The sequence below is a fragment of the Podarcis raffonei genome, chromosome 8, assembly GCF_027172205.1.
Source record: "Podarcis raffonei isolate rPodRaf1 chromosome 8, rPodRaf1.pri, whole genome shotgun sequence".
NCBI lineage: Eukaryota > Metazoa > Chordata > Lepidosauria > Squamata > Lacertidae > Podarcis > Podarcis raffonei.
The window spans coordinates 91,635,024-91,641,542 of NC_070609.1; the positions used below are offsets into that span (position 1 = coordinate 91,635,024).

Sequence of the window (6,519 nt, forward strand, 5' to 3'; positions counted from 1 at the left end):
CGTGCCTCCCTGGGGAGAGCATTCCACAAGCAGGGAGCCACTGCAGAAAAGGCCTGTTCTCATCTTGCCACCATCCAGACCTCTCGCTGAGGAGGCACACGACAAAGGGCCTCACATAGTGTTTGCAGGGTCCAGGTAGGTTTGTATGGAGAGAGGTGGTCCTTGAGGTATTACTGAGAGGTTTAAGACTTTCTAGGTCAAAACTAGCACTCTACCGTGGGCCCAGAAACTATTTGGCAGCCAGTGCCGTCAGGTCAGGATTGGCATAATCTGCTCAAACCGTCTTGCCCCGGTGAGCAACCTGGCCACCAAATTCTGCACCAGCTGAAGCTTCTGAACTGTCTTCAGAGGCAGCCCCACGTGTAACATGTTGCAGTAATCTAACCCAGAGGCTACTAGAGCAAAGACAAGAGAAGTAAAGCTGTTTCTCTCTGTTCAGATAGGGGCGGAGCTGGGCCACCAGCTGAAGCTAATGGAAGGCCCTCTGGGCCGCTGAGGCCACCTGAGCCTCAAGCTTCTCCACATTTGCTATTTGCCTTTCTTCCGGCTACATATGCCTTTCTTCCCTCCCCCCACCCTGTCCATACAGTTATGGGTGACCATTGGTGTCTGCACCTTAGTCAATGGTAACAAATTTTCTCTCTCCATTACTTACTGTGTAAATGAAAATTATGCTCAGAGAGATATTTTATTTATCAACATCGCTTGGTTGTCCTTGGACAATTCTATTGGCAGGTAACCAGGGTTTTTGTTTCTAAATACCAAGATATATTACAAGGTGTGTTAATAAGCTTGACCATTAGGCAGTAAAGAGATGTGAGCAGCTGCTGCTGAGCCCATGATCAGTTTGTTTGAGAGAGGTATCCGCTCCACTTTTCTTGAGTTTTCTGCGAAATGTGTCAAATGTGCATACTTGGTTGCTTTTGTGACACAGTTCACATATAAATGCACATGCGCTGTTTGCTTGCTCATTCATTCTTTTACTCATTCATCCATTTAGTGAGTTGTTCAATGAGTGTGCGTGATCAAAGGCTGAATAATTTTTGGAATCAGCCTTAGAGCACATTTGGCTCTAAAAAGCGCACTGACAAAGGACGAGAGAAAAGGCTATCTGTGCCATCCTTACACATAGCTCTTTTGTTTCTTGGCAGCCTGAACAAACCCCAGGCAGGGCTCTCGATGCCAGATCACCTGATGCTGAACCATCGTGTTGCCTTGGCAACGAGGGGAAGGCAGCTTGAGAAGAGACTTGGGCAGGGAAAGGTTTGGCCAGGATGGAGGTCGGACTGAATCATCGCCTCATTTGAGCTCCCCCTCCGCCTGCCACCTCCTTACTGCATCCCGTGGTGACATGGTTGTTGTTTATTTCTATGGGAGGGAATACCCTAGATCAGGCTTGTCCAGCTTCCAAGAGACTGTGATCTATTCCCACAATAAAAAAACTGGCGGTGATCTACCCACTGGATTGACCCTATACTCCCCAAATAAGGGGCAACAAGGTGAGTTTGGTAGGTCAGTCTGGATGATGTCCTGAGTCCCTTCCAGCTCTTGGGATCCTGTATCTGGGGGGGTAGAATGTGTAAGAGCAAGTTTTCCAGACCAGTTCCTTCTCTGGGCAATGGCTTTGGCTGACTAGTTAAGCCCCATGAAGTTGCTCTGCACCATAGAACAGAAGAGTGGGCCTCCCCACTCCCCAGCCAGCTCACCTAGCAGCTAGGTAGGAGAAGAATGGCCACAGCTATGTGTGAATGAGCTGGGAAGAGGCTGGAAGGTGGAGACACAGAGACACGCCTGCTTTGTGCTGGATCCAAAGCTGTGACCAATGGAGAAGCAAGATCATTTGGTGTGTTAATGCTGTGAGCCCCTCCATCCTATGCTCAGGGTGTCTATATATGTGTGTGTGTGTGTGTGTGTGTGTGTGTGCGCGTGTGTGTGCATAAAACCAGATATCCTAAAGACTCCACAGTCTCCACTGACCTTCATTCCAAGGAAGCTGAACCCTGGCTAAGTGCTGGCGCCCCTGGAGTCTCTTGACACTCAGATACTGGGATGGTGTGTAACACATTATTTCCCACGCTACAGTAAATACAAGGATAAATGTAAGCAGTCGGGGACTACAGTTCAATTCCTTCACAATATGTATAGCTGCAAATTTAGAAACAATTTCCATACTTCAAACAGAAATACAGTGGTACCTTGGTTTCCAAACAGCTTAGTTCCCAAACAACTCGGAACCCGAAAGCTGCAAACCCGGAAGTAGGTGTTCTGGTTTTTGAAATTTGCCTCGGAAGCCAAACATGCTATTGAGCTTCCGTTTTCACTGTTGTGCAGCTCATTTGAGTCCCGCCCCCCCATCATAATAAAGGCTTTTTTCATTCTGTTTGTTTCCTTGAGCAGCTAATTTAAGCCCCACCCCCATCATAACTAAAGCCTTCCGTTTCTGATTGCAGTGTTCTGAGGTGATATTTGGTGCTTTTGTTTTTGCTATTTTTTGCGGTTTTGTTTGTATGGCTTTTTCATTTTTATGACTGTGGCTTGTTTTTCTTTTTATGGTTGATTGGTTGGTTGGTTGGTTGGTTGATTGATTGATTGACTGTGGAAATCAATAAAAGCCCCCCATCCAAACAATGACTATCATCATGCAGGTAAGAAAAAAATTAATTTTTATTTTTATCTTCTACAATACTGTCTTATTTATTTTATAGTACAGAACATTGATTATTGCTTTCATTTTAGGGATCAATGGTCTAGTTAGATAGTAAAATTCATGTTAAATTGCTGTTTTAGGGGTTGTTTTTAAAAGTCTGGAACAGATTAATCCATTTTCCATTACTTTCTATGGGAAATGTGTGCTTTGGTTTTGGAACAGACTTCCAGAAAAGTTTAAGTTTGAGAACCAAGGTACCACTGTACAATACAGCTCACCACCGTGAGAAAGAATGTGACCAGGTGAGTCATGTGCCAACTCAGTGTGTTGTTGATGGGCAACATAAAGGGTTTATGCTCTTTGGTTCTTGTGGTTCCTAAACTTTAAGATGGACTTGGACTGGGAAGCCCTGCAAACAGAGGGCAGCTTCAAACAGAGGACTGTCCTCTGCAGAGTAGGATTCCAAGCCACTCTCCTGCTGGGGGAAGGAAAAGAGGGATGGGAAACTGCCTTCCATGAACTACCTTAAGTTCATTTACCTTAGGATCCAAGGGAACCATGACTGGATTTGCTCTTCACCCATGCCATCAGTAAATAACATAAACTTCTGTGGCAAAGGTAACAGTTTGCATTTGAGCTAGTAAGTATTCCTTGCTGCAATTGGCTGTGTTTTCCTACCCTCCAGCCACCTGCTAGCCTAAATGAAATATATTTAAAGTTTACAATTGTTGGAGTGCTCCAGAATTCTTCATCAGGGCAGAAGAGGAGTGGAAAGGAACTGGCTGGGCTGCTACACAGGCTTGGAAGGGACCCATAGGTCTTATGCAGAATCACCTTTCTGAATCCTATAACAATATTAACACAGCTGAAGGTTAATTTCAAGGTAAAAGCATTAGAGGCCAAACTGGGTAGCTTGGGGAATGTGTTGATTAGATTTGCAGGTCAAGCAACAGAATGATAAAGACAGATCCCCTTCAGCGAGCTCAGGGCTCCTCAGATCACCTGTTCAGTCAGCATTCATCATGAGTTGCTTCCACAACACTCTGCAGTGGTCACACTATGTCTTTATCGAGTATTCTGGTTTGTTTATGACAATCATCCTGAATTTATACAGATTTGCTTGCAGGGTCTTTACACGTCTTCCTGTTAATTATTTGTTCCCCACCCATTGTAAGCATAAAACGTCTGTTCTTTTATTAAATCTGCTTTAACTCAGCAAAGCTTAACTTCTGGCATGAACTGGAATCCCCCCTCCCCTTGACCCAGCAAAATGTCTGGAGGCACCTTCAATGGTCTCAGAGAAGCGGAACTGGGGATAAAGGCCAAGTATTGAAACGACTCCTGTTCCTGAGCTCACATTTTCCCTGAGGAGTGTTATTGCCTTTGGAAGGACGGGGATCTGATAATTTCAAACACTAAACATTGTACTGTTTGTCAATAATAATAATAATAATAATTTATTATTTATACCCCGCCCATCTGGCTGGGCCTCCCCAGCCACTCTGGGCGGCTTCCATAAAAACCAAAAATACAGTAAAATATCACACGTTAAAAACTTCCCTGAACAGGGCTGCCTTAAGATGTCTTCTGAATGTCAGGTAGTTGTTTATCTCTTTGACATCTGCTGGAAGGGCGTTCCACAGGGCGGGCGCCACTACCGAGAAGGCCCTCTGCCTGGTTCCCTGTAGCTTTGCTTCTCGCAATGAGGGAACCGCCAGAAGGCCCTCGGCACTGGACCTCAGTGTCCGGGCAGAATGATGGGGGTGGAGACGCTCCTTCAGGTATACTGGACCGAGGCCGTTTAGGGCTTTAAAGGTCAGCACCAACACTTTGAATTGTGCTCGGAAACGTACTGGGAGCCAATGTAGGTCTTTCAAGACCGGTGTTATATGGTCTCGGCGGCCGCCCCCAGTCACCAGTCTAGCTGCTGCATTCTGGATTAGTTGTAGTTTCCGAGTCACCTTCAAAGGTAGCCCCACGTAGAGCGCATTGCAGTAGTCCAAGCGGGAGATAACCAGAGCATGCACCACTCTGGCGAGACAGTCCGCAGGCAGATAGGGTCTCAGCCTACGTACCAGATGGAGCTGGTAAACAGCTGCCCTGGACACAGATTTGACCTGTGCCTCCATGGACAGCTGTGAGTCCAAAATGACTCCCAGGCTGCGCACCTGGTCCTTCAGGGGCACAGTTACCCCATTCAGGACCAGGGAATCCTCCACACCTGCCCGCCTCCTGTCCCCCAAAAACAGTACTTCTGTCTTGTCAGGATTCAACCTCAATCTGTTAGCCGCCATCCATCCTCCAACCGCCTCCAGACACTCACACAGGACCATCACCGCCTTCACTGGTTCTGATTTAAAAGAGAGGTAGAGCTGGGTATCATCCGCATACTGATGAACACCCAGCCCAAACCTCCTGATGATCTCTCCCAGCGGCTGCATGTAAATGTTGAAAAGCATGGGGGAGAGGACAGAACCCTGAGGCACCCCACAAGTGAGAGCCCAGGGGTCTGAACACTCATCCCCCACCACCACTTTCTGAACACGGCCCAGGAGGAAGGAGCGGAACCACTGTATGACAGTGCCCCCAGCTCCCAGCCCCTCAAGACGGTCCAGAAGGATGTTATGGTCGATGGTATCAAACGCCGCTGAGAGATCCAGCAGAACTAGGAAACAGCTCTCACCTTTGTCCCTAGCCCGCCGGAGATCATCAACCAGTGCGACCAAGGCAGTTTCAGTCCCATGATGAGGCCTGAATCCCGACTGGAAGGGATCCAAATGGTCCGCTTCTTCCAGGCGTGCCTGGAGTTGTTCGGCAACTGCTCGCTCAATCACCTTGCCCAAGAATGGAAGATTTGAGACTGGGCGATAGTTGGCCATCGTGGCCGCATCTAAAGATGGTTTTTTTCAAGACTGCACAGACTGTACTTTTCGCATTTCACTGCCTATTTAACCCCATTGTTTACAGCTCCCTGCTCTACCATACACAGGTGTGTCTATGGTTGCTGCAGAAAACTGCTAAGTTTATGCTTTTCAAATCTGGTGAAAATAATTCTAGTCCATGAATGTTTGTGCCATGCATTCTGTCTTTAAAGTGTCGCAAGGTTCATCATGGCTTTTAATGTTTATCAGTGGGCTGTTTCTCCTGGGCCGTGTCCAGAAAGTGGTGGGGGGAGATGAGTGTTCAGACCCCTGGGCTCTCACTTGTGGGGTGCCTCGGGGTTCTGTCCTCTCCCCCATGCTTTTCAACATCTACATGCAGCTGCTGGGAGAGATCATCAGGGGGTTTGGGCTGGGTGTTCATCAGTATGCAGATGACACCCAGCTCTACCTCTCCTTTAAATCGGAAGCAGTGAAGGCAGTGAAGGTCCTGTATGAGTGCCTGGAGGGGGTTGGAGGATGGATGGCGGCTAACAGATTGAGGTTGAATCCTGACAAGACAGAAGTACTGTTTTGGGGGGACAGGGGGAGGGCGGGTTTGGGGATTCCCTGGTCCTGAATGGGGTAACTGTGCTCCTGAAGGACCAGGTGCGCAGCCTGGGAGTCATTTTGGGCTCACAGCTGTCCATGGAGGCACAGGTTAATTCTGTGTCCAGGGCGGCTGTCTACCAGCTCCACCTGGTACGCAGGCTAAGACCCTACCTGCCCGCGGACTGTCTCACCAGAGTGGTGCATGCTCTGGTTATCTCCGGCTTGGACTACTGCAACACGCTCTACATGGGGCTACCTTTGAAGGTGACCCGGAAACTGCAATTAATACAGAATGCAGCAATTAATACAGAATGCAGCTAGACTGGTGACTGGGAGTGGCTGCCGGGACCACATAACACCGGTTCTGAGAGATCTGCATTGGCTCCCAGTACGTTTCCGAGC

General features: G+C 47.9%; 1 protein-coding gene across 1 annotated transcript in view; it reads left to right on the top strand.

Annotated features, from left to right (window-relative positions):
* The window catches only part of SH2D6 (SH2 domain containing 6), a 28,582-nt gene extending 26,658 nt beyond the window's left edge, over window positions 1-1,924 (top strand). Inside the window, exon 15 of the transcript XR_008331974.1 lies at window positions 1,152-1,924. The gene's annotated coding sequence lies outside the window, so the exon portion shown is untranslated. The remainder of the gene's footprint in view (window positions 1-1,151) is intronic.
* Window positions 1,925-6,519: the final 4,595 nt, after the last annotated feature.